Source organism: Anser cygnoides, chromosome 1 (genome assembly GCF_040182565.1).
Source record: "Anser cygnoides isolate HZ-2024a breed goose chromosome 1, Taihu_goose_T2T_genome, whole genome shotgun sequence".
Taxonomy (NCBI): domain Eukaryota; kingdom Metazoa; phylum Chordata; class Aves; order Anseriformes; family Anatidae; genus Anser; species Anser cygnoides.
The window spans coordinates 210,494,721-210,512,533 of NC_089873.1; the positions used below are offsets into that span (position 1 = coordinate 210,494,721).

The window sequence follows — 17,813 nt, forward strand, 5'->3', positions numbered from 1 at the left end:
CAAGGAGCTCCATGAGCTATGCCCACCTGATTTCTAAGTGACTATTTGCTGGAAACCAGCACGACCAGCTGAAATGGGCTCTGGTTCACACACAGAAATCAGAAGGTCAACAGAAGTCAGACCAACAAAGCCAGGAGGACACCCCACACGTTTACTTGGGTTGCTGTCTTGTCAAAGCAGACCAAAGGGATTTCTGCACAAAAGAGATATTTAATAGCTGGAAGCAACAAAGGCACTCCGGGCTATGAAACAGCAGGTGATAAACAAGGGACTTGTTGGCCCATTCTGCCACAGTCTTTCTGGCAACAAGCATGAAAAATTTGTTATTTTAGGGGCTGGTGGAGAGATGGGCAACAACTCCTGCCAATGCCTCATCAATTGCTTACATCTCCAAGTCTAATGAGTTTGGTTTTTTTTTTTGCTCTAGAAGTAGCAAAGAAGTTTTAAGCAGCCCAAGAGGTGTAAAACCTGATTCTCCCTGGCAGAGAAACTATCTGAAAATACAGATGGTAGCTGAAAGTACCCAAAAAAGTTTGGAAAATGCTGGAAGTGCCGCAGACAGAGCTGGTCCCATCCTTAGGTTAGCTAGTGAGAATGGTAGAGGTCTACTTCCACCTCTGAGTATTTGTCATAGGGAAAGCCCAAGTTGGGCTGCATGTAGAGGTGTCTCCTGTGCTTGAAAGGAAAGGCTGGCAACTGTTGGACAAGGCAGGACACTGTTCGGCAGGCACAGAAACGTTATTCCACTGCTGGAACATAAATGTTAAACTCATTTTTTAAGCAAGGCTGAAAGGGACTTCAAAAAACAAAGGGTAGAAAGATTAATAAAGGAAATAGCAGCAGTACCTGAATTCCCATTCCAAGGAGTTAATTAGCTCTATAAGCACATTTCCTTTATATAGTGCTTTCTGGCTGAGAAGCTAAGGCTCTAAGTGTTGCACCAGGGTCACTTACCCAATTAGAAATACAAACAGTTTCACATGGAAAACCACGGCAGCCAAACCACTGCGCAATCTTTACACTGGGAGAGAGGATAGCCCCGTCCCTCTGAGCCAGCATTTGGTAGGCACACGCTAACATCCAAGCCAAAAAAAAAAAAATATGCCAGGAAGACAGAGGATTTCAGCAGGGCACCAGAACGTGCTGGTGGGTTGGTTAAGAGTGATGAGGACATCCCCAGTCCTCTGGGCTCTGAAACCCTGAACCAGATGAGCCAGAAAAGATCCATCCCTGGAGGTGTTCAAGACCAGGTTGGATGAAACCCTGGGCAGCTTGATGTCATGGGAGGCGTCCCTGCCCATGGAACTAGATGATCTTTAGGGTCTCTTCCAACCCAAACCATTCTATGATCCCAGTCACTTTTATAGAGTTATCCTGCATTTAAGTAGTATTCAAGTGAGCCAGTGTTTGGAAAGAGGGAGGGCATCCTCCAGGAGGCCAGCAGGAGTTTCCATGTTACACCAGCCAACTTTTTATGCCATTGCTGGTAAATAGTGGAGAACCCATGGGAAAGAACCTCTGGGTTACACCCTTCCCCAACCACAGATAGGTTGGGGGCACAGGGTTTTCAGAAGGCACAGGTTCTCCAGTACACGTCTGTCTCAGATCATTGGCCCCGCAAGAGAGGAAGATGTGTGGAAGATGTGAAAAAGCCACCAAATCCCATCACCGTGGAGCAGTGCCTTGGCACCATGCCTAGTGGAGCCACCTTGGGACAGCAAGCCAGAAATATTCAGGCTAGCACCACAAGAGCACAGCAGTCCAACAGTTAACAAAACCAAAAAACAGCTCAACAGTAAACTGGGGTGGGACAAGGCAAGGACCCAGACAGCACCAGGAGTGGCTGTTGATCTTGGCAGAAGGGGTGGAAGAAGCGGTAGCTGAGTCACAGGAGCAGTCATGCCACAAAGTGCCAAGCAGGTCTGGGGTAAGCTGGAAGGGGAGGGAGGCTGTGTCTTGTCCAGCGCACCCCATGTTCAACCTCATTGCCTACAAACATCTAATAGTGTGCACTGTGACGCCAGCACAGTCTGGGAGATGAAGCCACGTCAGCAGAGACGGCCAACGAAGAAAGGAAAGTCACCAGTGGGAGAAGACAGTAAGACCAAGAAAACACAGCTAGATGCTGAAGAACATCTGTGAGTTCCTCCGGTTGTTTTTTAAAATGAAATCTCTTGATTCCTTAAGAAATTTTTGAAAGATTGCACAGCTTTTCCTTCCCGCATACCCCTAGAGCTCTGCCATCTCTGCCAAGCTGGAGAACAAAAGTTTGTGTCGAGCCTTATCCAGGCTCAACATGTGTTTTCGCTGAGGAACTAAAGGGAAACAGAAGTGTTTTTGAACATGCACACCCTGCCATGCAGTTTCCTTTACAGACAAGCTTCTCCCCCCCTCCCTGATTACCCTTTCCTACCCACACCCCGAAGGGTTCACCATAACCACACACGAATTGTATTAGCTGGCCCTCCGAGGGGCAGTTTTCATCTCCTCTGGAAGGTGTTAGCAGCTAGAGCAGAAGAAGTCGGTCCAACATATTGCTACAGAGGGCTTGTCATCTGCTTTCCCCGAGACGTGTTCCCCGCTGCACTGCTGAAAGTTTGGTTCACGCCAGCAGGAGAAGAGGAGAACTGCACGAACCACGCCAACAGCGCTCATCTGAGAACGAGCAAAATGCCTCCACACCCACAGCACACACTTTAATTGAAACAGTAAGGGGGGGAAAAAAAACAGCAAGATTTATTTTACAATCAATACCGTGCACGTCTGCTGTGCAACTGCTATCCAGAGAATTAAGCGCGAATGTCCCTGACTTAATGAGAGGTGGAAAGTCCTAGTTAAATGGATTACAAGCTCTTTATTTCCTGTGATTGATTCCTTCCATGCGGCTGCAAGAAACATTCTTCACAACTGTTCTCACACAGCAGAGAAGCTAAGTTGGGGGGCAGTAGGCTTGTTCCCCATGTACCAACTGCTCCTTCCCTCCCAGGTAAGGCTCCCGCCCGCAGCCAACGTGCACAGCTCTGCACCAAAACACCCTCTTCGACCACATTGAGACCCACACACACAAGATCTGTTCCCTCTGCTTCTTCCAAGACGTTATTTCCCCTTCCATTCCCAAAGCAAACATTCACTGCTCCATCGCGGTTAGCTGCTCCTCTGTAGCTCCCTTGTCCTAAAAGCCAGATACTGTTTTGGCTTTGTACACCAAGAGGGCATAAATTAACTTGATAAGGCTCTAATCACACAGCAAGCTCCTTCCCGCTACAAACACCCTGCGTGTCCCGTGGCCAAAGTAATCAAAAAAAAGAAGATAGTCAGCAGGATCTGGTGACATGAGAGACATGAGGAAGCCAACCCCATCTCTGAGATTTTGGAGAGTTTCTGACTCCAGCACTTTTTCCTTTCCTTTCCATTGTTCCACATCAGTCTAGTTGCCACCAAGACAGACCATCAAACCCTAGAAAGGATTTCCAGGCATTCACTTTTGGACAGAGCACTCAAAAAAAAAAAAAAAAAAAAAAAAAAAGGAGCTAACTGATGAAGCCCAGGAGATAACCAAAAACAGTCAGCCTGCATCAGGAGATGGATACAGAAGAACTGTTCATATCTCTATTTCTCTCTCCCTGTCTACGTTAAAGTGCTGAGCAAAAACAAGAGCGTGATTGCACGTGATAAGAGTTGAAAAAATACATGGGAATGCCAGAAGTGACATGAGCACAAGAAGTGGCTCAAAAGGTTCACGGAAGATGCACGCAAAGTGTCTCAAACCTGGAGATACGACCGATGACTCAGGAAGACTTGCAGTGCTACAGGTATCTCTGGAAGGTTGCACAAGCTCCATCCTCGGAGATTTTTCTTTAAGACCTGGCTGGGCAATGCCTGGTCTGAGTTCACATCGACCCTGCTTCGAGCAGGGCGAGATAGAGCAGAGCCCTCCTGTGGTCCCTTCCCACACCAGTGGGCTGATGGATCCATGATGAAATGAAATATCAAGCACCAGCTCCACAGAAGCCCCAGCTTCCAGATCAGCACACACAGGTTTTTCAAACCTGCAGCAAATCCTGGAAACCTCCTAAAAAGCAACTCCATTTTACCACCACAATCCCTTTGTGACAAGCTGTCAGAGCAGACTCGCACAATTGGATCTTTCCACTACATCACCTCCACTACAGGTTTTAGATCACTCAAAAAAAGAAGAAAAAACCTTAAGACAATCAAAGACAAGATCAGAAATTATACTCACACCCCCTCCTCCAGCTATTTCACAGCAGATACACTGACTTCTGACGAGGAAGGGCTCAACTCCTGCTCACCCCTCTCCTGTTCCAGAGATGCTCAGAGGTTTGTCTCGCATTCCTAAAACCTCTTACCAGTTGTGGCTGAATTCTTTCCAGTCCTGTATAAATCAGTCTCTGTTCAATGCAAGGAGGCAGACACGACAGTTTCCATCCCAGAAGATTTACAAGCTCGATCCAGGCACCGCACAGTGAATGAAAATGGCATCCAGGGAAACAAGCGGGTAAGGAAAGACAGGTGACAAGCATCAGATCATACAGTCACTCGTTCCAGGTAAATAGTTGTCTTGAATGCTGATGTGTGTACTCAAAACCCAGGAGCTGATCTTTAAGAAGACGTGACTAAGGACAAAGTGATTTTACTCTGTTTGCAGCTGCATAAATCTTTCAGGGGAAGGGAATTTTCTCATTTCACTTGGCAAGCAGTTGCAAAGTTCCCCAGTGCATTCTGCTTTCTGAAGAGCATCTCAAAACGCTGGGCAAGGTCATTGCGACGGTGGCATTAGAAGTGACACAGCAAGGGAAGAGGAGAGAAGGTGAAGCCAGGAAGGGAACCACCCCTCCGTCCGTGAGGTGACTCCCAGAGCAAACAGAGGAGACTCACAGACATTCCCAAGCCGTGCCTGGAGAGTCCAGTTCTAATAGAAATAAAAACCAGAACTCTCCCTGACCGTTGCATCAGCTGCTATTTTATTTTCCTTATGGAAGGGACCAGCCATGAGGGATTCATAAACTCATTTACTGATGCAAATCCAAGACCTATCAGTCCAAGGGCTTTCTTCAAATGTTTTTGAGGACTTTTAGCACCCAGCCTATTCCAGAGCCCTCCCCAGCATTAACGATGCTCTTCCAGACAGTTACCAGTGGTACCACCACTCAGCATGCTATGAACAGTGACGAGCAGGGTGGCAGAGCCAAATTAATTACTACAGTGGAAGAACGACATCTGCAGCAAGCTGCCTTCGCAGCAGGACAGCCACCTTTCCTCCACCCCTGGTGAAACCCTAAGCAAAGCTAAACAGGACTTATTTGGGTGGACAATAAATCACAGAGAACAGGGGCATCCTTTACAGGGTGGAGTATCAAGCATCGCTGCCCATTCTTACAGCTATTTCCACCTTTCCCCCTCATCCTTCAAAACAAGCAGGTGATTTATGGTGGTCGGGCAAAGACACCTGGAGCAAACTGGTGAGGTTACAACGGGCTTTGGAGATGTGACACAAAGCTCTCCATCCGACGTGCCTCAGAGCATCAATGTCCACATCGGTCACTGCTTATGATCCTCAGCCTCATGCTGCAGAGAACGTGGTCCTGAGGCAAGAGCCCAAGGGGTCCATCAGTGCATAGTTATGTAGTATGGTGGGAATTGCTTCCAGCCCAGAGCAGCTTAGCCAAACATCTGGAGCAGCTAAGCAGAAAGTCCCACAGGAGCCCAGAGGCCAGGATGCAACAGCACCACTATTTTTCTTCCCTTCCCCATGAAGCACTAAGCTTTCTAGGAAAAAGCCTCAGAAAGAAAGAGAGAAAGCTGATTTTTCTTTTTAGCCCTGTGACAACGCAGTAGGTGAGGGGAAAAACAACCGCAGATTTTTACCAGGGCAGAGAGCTCAGAACCACAGACTAAAGATCAGTTACGCAAGCATCCAGTCATTGCTAATAAGCCTGACCGGAGGGAAACGTGTTCATTCAACAAGATGACCTTTCCTTCCCTACCGAGAAAGACATGGATGTCACCGCAGAGATGACACAGACATTACCTAAAGCAGACCTTTCAGCACCAAGCAAGAAAAGAAAATAGAAAAAAAGCTTCCTGAAAATCTTTTGATGGGCCATCCTTATGCAAGCATCAAGAAAAACAGAAACACGTGCTAGTCTGCAAGGCTGAAGCACCTACCTGGGAGCATCATGCACCTCACACCAGGAATACAGACCAAAAAGCAGCTGCATTCCAGGAAAACAGAAGAGGACTTTCTGGAGCACAGCTCTCCCACAGAAAAGCATCTTTTTTTTTTTTAATTGCCCATCCTGGGTTTAGTTATTAAGAGGTTCCCAGGAAAATTAGCCTGTGTAGCTTGAAAGGGCAGGTCAGCTACATGCAAACAGTTTCCAGGATTAAATGGTTTTCTTTCAGCCTGGTTCACTTCACTTTCTAGCGGAGCCCATTTGGGGTTTTCATCTTAAAGAACCTGTCTAGATAAGAACGTTGAGGAAAGCTACCATCCACAGAAAACAAGCAGATTTCCTTACGCTAGCCAAGAGCTAAAAATATCTTTATTTTCAGCTTATTTTTCTAAGAAAACTCGGTCTGCTTGCATAAGTTTCTCTGATCATGTACTCTTCTCTGCTCTCCACTACCCTTCCCTCCCCAGGCATCAATGCCCTGGGGCCTCAGCCTCTTCCAACGCAGAGCAGTTTTGCACTGGCAAGCTCTCCAAAAGATGCTGCTGGGTGGAAAAGGATCGCAGGAGCCCCCCAGGGAAGAGCCGTCCCAGTCCAGCCCACTAGCTTAGACTACTCCGCACGTACAGCTGGAGACATGAAAGGATGGAAGTGGGAAGATTAAAGGTTTGAAATAAGTCCCAAAGAAACAGACTTCATTTGCTCTTAGGTCAATTTTTATTTTTGGTTAAAAAGAGAAACTTTGAAAACAGCTCGCATTAAATAACTTGCTGGATGGAGGACCAAGCCAGTATCTGCTACCTCTTGAACATACTTAAAAGGTCCTGAAAAAAATGCTGGCTTATTAACCAAATTAAGAGAAAGTACCAAGTACCTAACAAAGCATCTCTGCAAGTACTAATCCAGTGAGAAATTTCAGGTTCAAGCTTTACAAGCACCAGAGACAAAACAGAAAGGACCATCAGCTAGCAATATTTTGTTGTTGGAATGGTTCTTGCCCTTGATTTTCAGGATTGTGTAAGACATACCCTTCCCTAAATGAGCACACCTGATTTCAGCACCACCAGTAGACCAGATAAATCAGAAGACTTAATCCCAAAGGAAAAGAACTGGCCAAAAAGGAGAAAAAAAAAAAAAAAAAGACTGTTACAGAATGCTGCATTTCTTAGCTGGGTAACTAGTCAGACTGGAGAACAGGGGAGGAAGATGGAATTGGGAAATAAACTGGACAAAGGTACAAACACCAGGGATGGCTGAGTATAAAGTAATAGGGACAGGGCAATCCCTACAGAGTGAGGAAGAGCAGGAATAGTAATCCCAGCTTGCTTCAGGCCACAGATGTGAAGATGAGCAGCAAGGAAACACGAGGACTGCATTTAGCAAGAATCAGTTTATTCAGATTTGCACAGGGCTGCAACATAAAAACCCTGCATTAACAGGGTAAAGAACTACCTGAGGAGCAGGAAGAAAAAGTATATATATGTATATGCAACAAGAAAAATGCTTTGAGGCCATTGTACCAAGTTCATAAAAATCCCCCTCAAGCACTTGAAGCCATGAAACCTTCCTCTCAGGTTATTCAGGGATAAGCTTGAAAGGTCGGGAAAGTGGCTGACCTAGGAGGAGTTCACAGGGCCTAACACAGTCACCCCATTTATAAAAGTGACCAGGGTCCTGCTACTAGTCAAGGACTCATCAAAAGCACAAGGCAGAAGGCATCTGCAGTAGCATAATGAATTAGCCAGGTAATCTACCACAAATGAGAAAGAAAAAGAAAGACGTGTGAAAAAGTGTACTTCATGCTTCTATTTCAAAAAATGGCAGTCCATTCTTTTTCTCCTTAAGAACCATTTTCAACTAAAAACCAGGAACCTGACATAGGTGCTCCCTCTGCTTCGTCACTGCAGGACTTTCTTCACCGCCAATTTTCCCCTCCATCCATGAGATGTGAGCATCATGGTCTAGGTAAGGCACGGGAGACAGAGCTTCCACACCACTTCCTAGAACTAGAAAACAATTTTCCCAGATAGGACACAATTTATAAACCAAGCCACGTACCTTTACATTAAGATGCAGCCCAGCTGATGTGTGACAGCAGCTCTGTTTGGCTCACGGTTGATTTGACAGTATCTGAATTTCTGTCAATCTAGCAGACCTCCAACAGGTCCTTTTTCATTCCCGGTAGCCTGATCCTATTTTTGGATTCTGTGGGCTTATCAGCAATATGTTTGTCTATTTTTTCCATCTCTGCTACACCTCTTAAGCTGGTTCAAGAACAATTATGCAAGAGTCCCTCTGGTTACAATGGAAAGGAGACACTTTCTTCTCTGACCTGAATTCTGGCAGTATTAGCACATCTTCCACATCTCTCGGCCACAGCCTTCCTCATTTCAGAGACGTAAAACAAATCAATCAGCTCCCCAAAATTCAAATGTTTTAGGCATTAGTCCACAGAGAACTTTCTTAACCAGAAAGTGATTATTTCTCCTTACAAGTCCCTGAGTGGAGTGACTGAGAATCTGTACCTGAAGAAGTTTTCACTTTCCTGATACGGTCAGCTCACAGCTCAACTATTACATAAACATGGATCTGGAAGCTCTTAAGCCAAGAAAGCTGGGGAAGAGCAAATACGTGCATCTTCAAGCCATTAAGAAGCTTATCAAGAAGTCTAAGAAAGGATGAGGCAGAAGATCACATCATTCACAAAAGAGTCATTCTAACGCCTGCACCCAGTAGAGCTAAACGGAGTTACTTTTGTTGGTTTTAGTGAGCCGATAGGTGTCAAGTGAGACATGTGAAGGAAACTTCTATGTTCTTACTGCTCCCTCCAGGTGAACAAGTCATTTCACTACTGTTATTTCAAAGCAGTCCAGGAGAAATCTGGACTGATAGTTGGTAGAAGACACCTCCTTTCCTAGCCAATTCAATGGGGAACTCTATTTTTTCATGTTGTGAACTTAATCAAAACAAAGCAGCAGACTTACACCCCTTGGGTCCATGTTCTTCTGCATCATACAGGATGTGGCAGTTCTTGCTCATCTAGCAATGCTCTTGCAGTCAGCCTCTGCATGCTGCAACATCACACCAGGCTCTGCCAAGCCACGAGGTTCAGCTGGTAAGGTTTTATTTGATCAGCTTGCTTTTCAGATGACCTCAGAGCTGACCTGAGAAGGAGATTTGACTAGGTGACCTCATGAGCTCCCTCCCCAGAGAGGACCCACAGTTTTCCTAGTCTTCGTTCTATTACTGATGTGCCTGATTTATATGCTGATTTATCTCATCAATCAAGGGAAAACATGGCCCTGTTCTGCAGTAAAAACAGCTGGACCCTGTTGTCCGCCATACCAGTGGGACCAGTATTGCCAATACGGGGCAATCTCATTGTCTCCTGTTAAGAATATTAATGAATGAGCCAGGTCCATGCACTGAGAAATGCACCGTAAAGTATTAAGAGAAAACTGAGAAAGCAATAGTCTGTTCTACTTGCTTAACAGCCACAGTGAAAGCAAGTCTTTTGAAAATTTGGAAGCACAAGAAGCGTTGTATGTCATCCACAGCCTCACGTTAATTCTTCTGCCACACATCAAGGCGCTACAGGAAAGCGCAGAAGGCACAGCTCGTGCTTCCTGACAGCCAGCTGCCAAGCAGCTATTTCACCAGTCTCAGGTCTCCAGCAGCAGCTTCCATACAGGAAGAAGGGTTGCAGGGAGAAGTTTTGGTGTCTACCTCCTGGATATGGAGAGAACAACCCAGTGACCGGGGAAAAAATGACCACTACTCACACCGTACTCAGAAGCAACTTGGAAAGAGGAGTTAGAAAAATTGAGTGCTTCCCCCTCTTTCTTCTCTTTCTCAATGGATGTTTCCATTAGAGAAACAAAGTTCCTAACCAAGTTTTAAAACAGTCTGAGGTTTGCAGCCAACAACAGACTCCAAAAGAGTCTGGTCAGGATGGAAACTTTTTTCCAGCATAAACCCCTCAAGCTAATAATGTTGGCCAAATCACTGTAAATCACTGTCTTCTCTTTAAATCCTTGCTATTAACTTTTAGCTTTCTAAGCAATTTCGCATATTCCAGAAAGTTGGGGGTTTGGATTGTGCTGCTTTCCAAGAATATCCATTTCTCTATAGCAGCATAGCAATTGCAAGCTATTGAATAGGCTGTGGGACTTAAAGCCCTAACCCCTTACACCTTGTGTCTTCCTCAGCACTATTTAAGCAAGGCTGACAACATTTTCACTGGGGTAGAAAACACTCTGCCCCAATAATTAGTAATACATGGTAAATTTTAACTTAAATATAATGTATTTTGTAATGGAGTTGTTGTTCAATCTTCTGCCAAGCCCCCGACAATTCCACATTTCTTCCTTTTTTGTTCTTTTGAGTATTGACTGAAGCCTGTTAAAACTTTATTATTTTTTTTTTGTAAACAGCTGATACCACCTGCTTCCAGCAGCAGGGAGGAAAGCAGAGCATCACACACCTGTTTCTATTCCTGGGACATTATGCAAGCATCATCTTCACACACCACCTACACTTTGGTCCTCAATCTGTTTGGCTTCACAGCATCCCTCTCAAGTGAAAACATGGAGGCAGCTCCGCGTCTCGTCTAGCTCTGTCTTTCGTCGGGCTGTTAGTGTTTCTTTTCACAGCTTAATAAGGTTTTGTTCCCTTTGCTGGAGAAATCTTTGCCACCCATCATTTGCTCAGCCCACAGGTTTGAACCCAGCATATGCAGCTTGCTCAGCACACCCAAGCTCACAAGTCCTCTCTCCGCAACAGGTGGCTCAGCTTTTACAGGAATGTAAGTGTGACTTCTCTCAAATCTTCTCTTTCGGCTCAAAGTAGGCATTTTAAACAGAGCATCCTGAAGCCCATAGGTTTTCTCTCATCTAAGCCGAGATGTCAAAGCTGTCATTATTCAAACTTGCAGCTGAAAACCCAGGCTATTTACTATAACGGATCTGCAAGTTTGACAAGCCCAACCCTGGTACTTGGCCACAAAACACAAGGAAATAACCACAGACACAAACATGTCACAGAAAATAGTAGAAAGGGGTAGAGCCAGACATTCTTTGGCAATGGGATGCTCAGTAAGGGAAGTACCTTTCCCTAACACAAGTTCCTCCTTATTCGGCTTCAATAAGTTTTTCATAGTCTTGGAAATCACTTTCTATGACTTTCTAAGTTCAGTCTTGTCAGAAACACTTCAGCCACGTGGCAGAAGATAATCCCACTGACAGTTTAGACATGGCTGCAAAGAGCTCCACGTGGTCCACAGCCAACACAAACCATTGTCTCTACCTTTATCTATAGAGAATTTTCCAAAATATAAGGCCGCATGGCTTTTAGATAGGAAAAAAATAGAGCGGTTGTGCCACTAAGCTCGCATTACCCTATTTAGGCAGGTAGGATGGAGGGGAACATACCATATTCCAGATAACCCTTCATACAGGGAAAGGGGTTTGCTTTCTTCTGTAGCGAGACCAAAAACATTGAGATGACTCCCAGCTGAGGAACCCCAGCACTGTGCCACCAGCTTTCACAAGCGCGTCCCAGCTTCCTGGTCTCTTGTTCAGAGACTTCAGGAGCTAGACACAATAAAGAATAAGTACTGGGATCTCCCAAGCTTGTTGGAGAAAGATGGAAATGCTTCACTTACTGTTATCACAACTAAACTCCCACCAGCTTGCCTTATCTGTCCCAAGAGACCTCTTCTACGGAGCAAATGACACCTCAAAACATCCATCCTGAGGCAGGCCAGTGAAAGTCTTACAGAAAATCTTGAGGGTATTATACACAGCACCTTAGTTCTTTGCTGTCAAGACAGAGAGAAGAATGGAGATTTGGGGATTTGATATAGATGAATAGATATTTTTATGAGGTTTTACAAGGAGGGAGCTAAGAGGCTACAAATACTCATCTTACAAAGGCCAATATCCCTGGTCTTCAGTGCTTTCTCCTGCTTCCAACATTAACTTAGGATGAGCAAAACATGCAACAGTGACACCCCCCAGAGCATCAGCTCTAACCCCCTACCAGGATCTGTGGGAGTCACTGGAGGAAGGAGCAGAGCACACTGGGGAGATCAGAGAACACACACAGCAAATCACTTGGTTTTTCATTAGAGCCAGAGAGTATAAGAGCACAATCTCATCCTTGTCACAATCTTTGCTGTTGCAGAAACAGCTTGGACCCACCAGTACATAGGTTTTCCCTGTTTCTTCTCCTACTCAAGCTATCAAGGGGAAAGGATTGAAACAAAACCCTAGAAGGAGGAGGGTCTGGCATGCTCAGAAGCACCAGGGAGATCCAAGCAGGGTTGCCAACTTCCTTTACAGCCCCACCCTACCCCAAAAGGACACTGAGACAGTTAGCACACTACAAGTCATTTCTTACCGCCAGCTATTAACATCTTGGGTTTACCCTATTCTGTGGCAGGTTTCATAAGAAACTTGCTCAGTAGCCCTAGACTTTCCCTGCACTCTAGGAACCAGCCACACGTGATGAGATGACCTTCTAAGCATCAGAACAAGCCTGTTTTTTTTTTTTCCAAGAGAGTTCAGCAGGTGGTACACAGAGATTTTAAGCCTGTTGGGTATCACTGCTAAAGGCTGCAGGGCCAACTGGATCATCTGTTTTATCCCAAAATAAAAACAACCTTCTAAAGCTGACCACCAATACAGGAAGAAAAAGCAGGTACAGGATCAGCTCCAGCAGATCTAGAAAAAAACACCAATCACAGGCAGAGCAGAAGCAACAAGAAAGAGAGCTTTTAAGAGGACAGTCAATTTTCCTGGCAAGAAGTTTGAGATTCACAGGGTGTTTTTTTTACTGCGTGCTCATGCTTTGTTACAAACACTCCTTCCCAAGGAGGCTGAAGCACTGCATTTCCAAACACAGTTGTCAGCAGCTTTACAGAGCAAATATTCTCCAGGGCAGTCTCGCACTACTGACTTCATATTTTCACATTAGAAGCCATAAGCTGTATTCAAGATAGACTCCATCTTTGTATTAAAGCAAAAACTCAAGCCTGTCATAAGTTATAATGCAGTTTATTAGCTGAAAAGTATTTCCAGCTGCAGTTATTGCCTACTAGAAGCAGAACTGGCATCCATTCATCATCTTACTCCTTATGAAAGGAGGTTGCACAAGAAAGACAAAGCTAATCAACAATTTCTTGCTGAAATCAGGTCCCACAGGCAGCAGAATCATAGAATCACAGAAACGTTTGAGTTGGATGGGATCTTAAAGATCATCCCATGGGCAGGGACACGTCCTCACAGCACAGGGTGCCCCCATCCAGCCTGGCCTTGGGCACCGCCAGGGCTGGGGCACCCCCAGCTCCTCTGGGCAGCCTGGGCCAGGGCCTCAGCGCCCTCAGAGGGAAGAATTTCTTCCCAACGCCTCCCCTGAGCCTCCCCCCTGCCAGGCTCCAGCCGGTGCCCCTCGTCCTGTCCCCCCAGCCCTGACAAAGAGTCCCTCCCCAGCTTCCCTGCCCCCCCTGCAGGCCCTGGCAGGCCGCTGGCAGCTCTCCCCGGGGCCTTCTCTTCCCCAGGCCCACCACCCCCAGCTCTCTCAGCCTGGCCCCACAGCAGAGTCCAGCTTCTCACCCCCCACCACCCCCCAGTCCGTCTCCTCAAGGCTGCTCTCCAGCCATTCTCTGCCCAGCCTAGAGCTTGGCCTGGGGTTGCCCCAGCCCAGGTGTAGGACCTTGCACTTGGAAACATTATATATGATTTTATATATATTTTTTAAACCTTGTCAGTCTTGGAAATTCTCCATACCTGGAGGTGGAAGGAAGGTGAGAGGCAACAACACAGAGCAGAAAAAGCTTTATAGTGACAGAGATGTTGGGCAACAAGTTGTAAGGCTGTCACAGCACTCGTGTGACTGCAGCATCATCCAGGGCCTGAAGCCACATCCCACAGTGGCAAAAGCAGCACACAATTTCCCCTTTGCTTGCTGTGAACAGGAATACATGACAGACAAAGTGTATTACAGCCATGAAACCAGGTTACCTTAAAAGTCCGTATAAACAGTGACAGTTGAGCGCCCTGGGTGGGGAGGATTAGCCAGATTTGTGCGCACACACAGGGTACATTTCATCTCAGGGGTATATTCAAGCAGAAAGACAACAGTGTCTTTTTGCAACACCTCTTCTCCCCAGATGATCTTTTATACACCCACGTGTTGCACAACACTGAAACACGGTTCTCAGCATGTAGACACGAGGCTTTTAAGAGAAGACAGCACAATTAAAAATCTAGTACCTGACGGGAACAATAGGACATCCACATGGATAAATGCGAGCAGCAGGCTGGATGGCAGGTACAAGAACAAAATATCAGGAGATGCTTCCATTGCAATTATCTCAATCCCCAAACCTACTCTCAAATTATATTCTTCCAGTGCTTTAAAAAAAGACTCAGACCATTTTATATTTACTTTTAAGCAGCCTTCCTATTACCAGTGTTTGAGCACGCAAAGCCCCAAGGAGGGAGATCAAGCAGCAGAGCAGGATGGGGAAGACTTCAGCTCCCAAAAGGTCATTCCTGCACAGAGAACTCAACGCTGCTGAGACTTTGGGGGCAGATAAACATTAGCAGAGGAGCCACAAACAGGAATAAGCGTGACACTGCCTGCTCTTTACACAGGCCTTAAATGCGTTCGGGTTGCAATTTCACTAGAGCAAAGCGGATATGCCTGATAAACCACCCCGAAGCTTCCTTGGAAAAAGAAAATGAGTCACTTCTGGCTAGATGCATGCACATGCTACTACAAAAAAAAAAAAGGGCAAAAGATCAGTGAAGTGTTGACCCTGCTCAAAAAATAAACTGAAAGTCCTTTGAAACAAGGATCACATTGCTTTAATGTAGTTTCTTTCTATCACTTTTACCCACATGCTTGTCTTCAGACCACACAGCAATTCGCTTTATAGTTCACACTGGCAGAAAGAAAAAAGGCAAGCAGGCCTCTAGAGCACCTAACCACAAAAACCCTCAGCAAAAAGTCACCTAACACCGTGGAAGACAGACCGGAATTGTGCAGCAGGTTTTTCTTTCCATCACATGCTGAAACTACGGGTTGAAACCCTCCCCTACAAAAAGCCACCTATCTGGGCACCCAATTTCAGGAAGTTTTGTTGCATTCCTCTTTTAGTCAGATTACTGAAACACCCGACAGAGATGCTGAATCACCCAGGAAACACAGGCTGGTTTTGAACTGGGGACGAGAAAGAGCAATGAGAGCTAGAAATCCTAACGAGATGCCCCTGTCCCTAAAACTACAAGACAAATTGTCACCATGCTACGAGCAGCAGCTCAGAGAGAGCACAGCCAGTTTCTGCAAATCTCTGGACTAAGAGAAGGGATAAAAAGAAAGACGAATTGTGACACTTCGGACCTTAAAGCCTGCAGGTTCACACAAGGATGGTGCCCCCATGCAGCCCACCAACTAATCCCACCTTCCTGTCCCACCCTCCACAAGACATCCCCTCGCACCAGACCTCATCTGACACACCTGCATTTCAGGAGCATCAAAGCTTTCTCTTGCAGTGAGGAAAATCACAACGAAACCCTTCAAGTGTCCTGCAGCCCTTCAGCAGTGTTCGGGTGCTGCTCTGGTTGCCTCAAGCCTGCTGTGCTCCATCTCCCTCTCTTCTCCCCCACCAGGACCATGCAAGCCACCACCAGAGCCCACAGAGAAGTGCTGGAAAGAAATCTCACCATCACGTTTGCAGCACGGATGATTTCATCCCAATTACTTGCTCTTGTCATGCAAAACAAAACCTACAGGAGAAGGTTTAAATCCTGACCAAAAAAAACACAACCACCAAAATGAAGACACTGCTCCAGGCAATCATTTCAGATTTTACATGCTGGGATCAGCCTTTGAGTCTGAGGAGGTTCCCAGAAGTGCTCTCAGAGGGCAGACAGGCATTAAAGCACAATTATACATCTGAATTTATGTCTTCACCCTCTGATTCAGGGCAGCCCAAGGAACACGCACATACAGGAACAGCTCGTTTAAAAAAGAGGACCTGGAAAAAAGTGTGCATGTTATGCCGAGAAGCCGGGCAAAGAATGCAAATTCTGACCTACTTCTCCCTCCTTGCTGGAGAGGCAGCTGCTATTGCTGCTCTGCAAGCACGAGAGACGAGCAGGAGCCCTGCCAAAACTGCTGCAGCGATGCCTCTTCCAGACGCAGGCTGCTCCGTGCCAGCCCCTTGCAAAGCAGGGGAATTGTCCTTCTGCCTGGGCACTGAGATCACAACCGCCTGGTCCAGCGGTCGATGAAGTCAGGATGGACAGAGGTCACTGCAGGGCCTGGCCTCATCTTTTATGCCTGCACTATTTCCTCCAACTCTTTTGCTAGTGCTTGCCTTAGCTCTGCTTCAGGGATGAGGAAGGGCAGTGTCCTCCAGGTAAATGAGAGGGGTCAGGTGCCTTCATAACGCCTCTCCCCAAACCAACCTCCAAGAGGAGAAGGACACAGCCACTGAGGTGATGGACATGTTGGCTTGACTACAACCCCAACCAAACACCCATGGATAGCAAAGCCTTCCCAGAATCCACAAAAGTCATCCACTCGCCTCATGCAACAGGCCAGAGATGCCAGAAAAATTCCAGGGAGGAGGAACACAGATAGTTTCACACAGGAACGCTTCCACTGAAGGAAGTTTCACATTTATTACACAAGCTGAGGCTCTCAAACCAGATCTTCGTGCTGGATTATCTACCTGAGAGCCACCAAACTGCAGCCAAAGGTGAAGCAGAACCAGTAGCATTCAGACAAGATTCACCCTACCATCCTCCTGAGATGAGTATTACTTTTCTCATGTACTTGCAAAAACAGACCAGCCTGTTTTGGAGGGTCATGAGAACCTTGGGAGGATAGCTATCCCACGCTCCTTTCTGTAGGAGAAAGCCTTTCAGAGGAAGAAATTCACCTTATCTCACACGGATATGCATTGATAGGGTTAGCCATTGGCTTGGGTTCCATGAGTCAGAGACGTGTCATTGCAAAATATTTTCATTAAGGCAGCAAACTGTCTCAGAACAAGGTGATGCAAAATAAACGCAACCAAGAAGCGAGAGCTATCCCTCTTACATCAAAGATCCAGCTCATTTTAGTCACCTCTTGCTTCATCCAGGGCACAGGACGCAGCTGGCATTTGCAGGACACCTTGCACAGCATGTGGTGCTAGGTGCCAAAAAAAAAAATCAGGTAGATGTTACTGGATGTTCCCAGCTTATTGCAGCCAGTTGAAAAGAAATCAGGACAAGCAGAGCAACACTGAGAGCAGCAGTTTTCAAGTAGCTCCAAGTCTCAGCCCATTTCCAAACCCAGTATAAAGGCGCACGGTGCCCACAGAGGGTGGAAGTTACCTGGCAAATTTCAAGAGATGGGCAGCACTGCCCATCCCACACCCCAGCAGGAGACGCAAGCGTCCAGCAAACACTGGTTTCTCGTCAGTTCCTGCAAATACTATCATATATTATACACATTAAGCTCTTAATGCAGCCTAAGGTATATTATTCACCATCTCTCAAGTCTTATGGTTAGCATAAGCGCCGTTATAGGGAGATCCATAAAACCCTAGCTGTACTGGCCAGC

General features: G+C 46.2%; 1 protein-coding gene across 5 annotated transcripts in view; it reads right to left on the reverse strand.

Annotated features, from left to right (window-relative positions):
• Positions 1-17,813, reverse strand: part of GDPD5 (glycerophosphodiester phosphodiesterase domain containing 5) — a 165,304-nt gene that overhangs the window by 113,935 nt on the left and 33,556 nt on the right. Inside the window, exon 1 of one of the 5 annotated variants that reach the window (XM_048047967.2) lies at positions 15,923-16,250. The exons of the other annotated variants lie outside the window; for them this stretch is intronic. The gene's annotated coding sequence lies outside the window, so the exon portion shown is untranslated. Of the gene's footprint in view, positions 1-15,922; positions 16,251-17,813 lie in introns of those variants that run through there. 5 annotated transcript variants of the gene reach the window in all.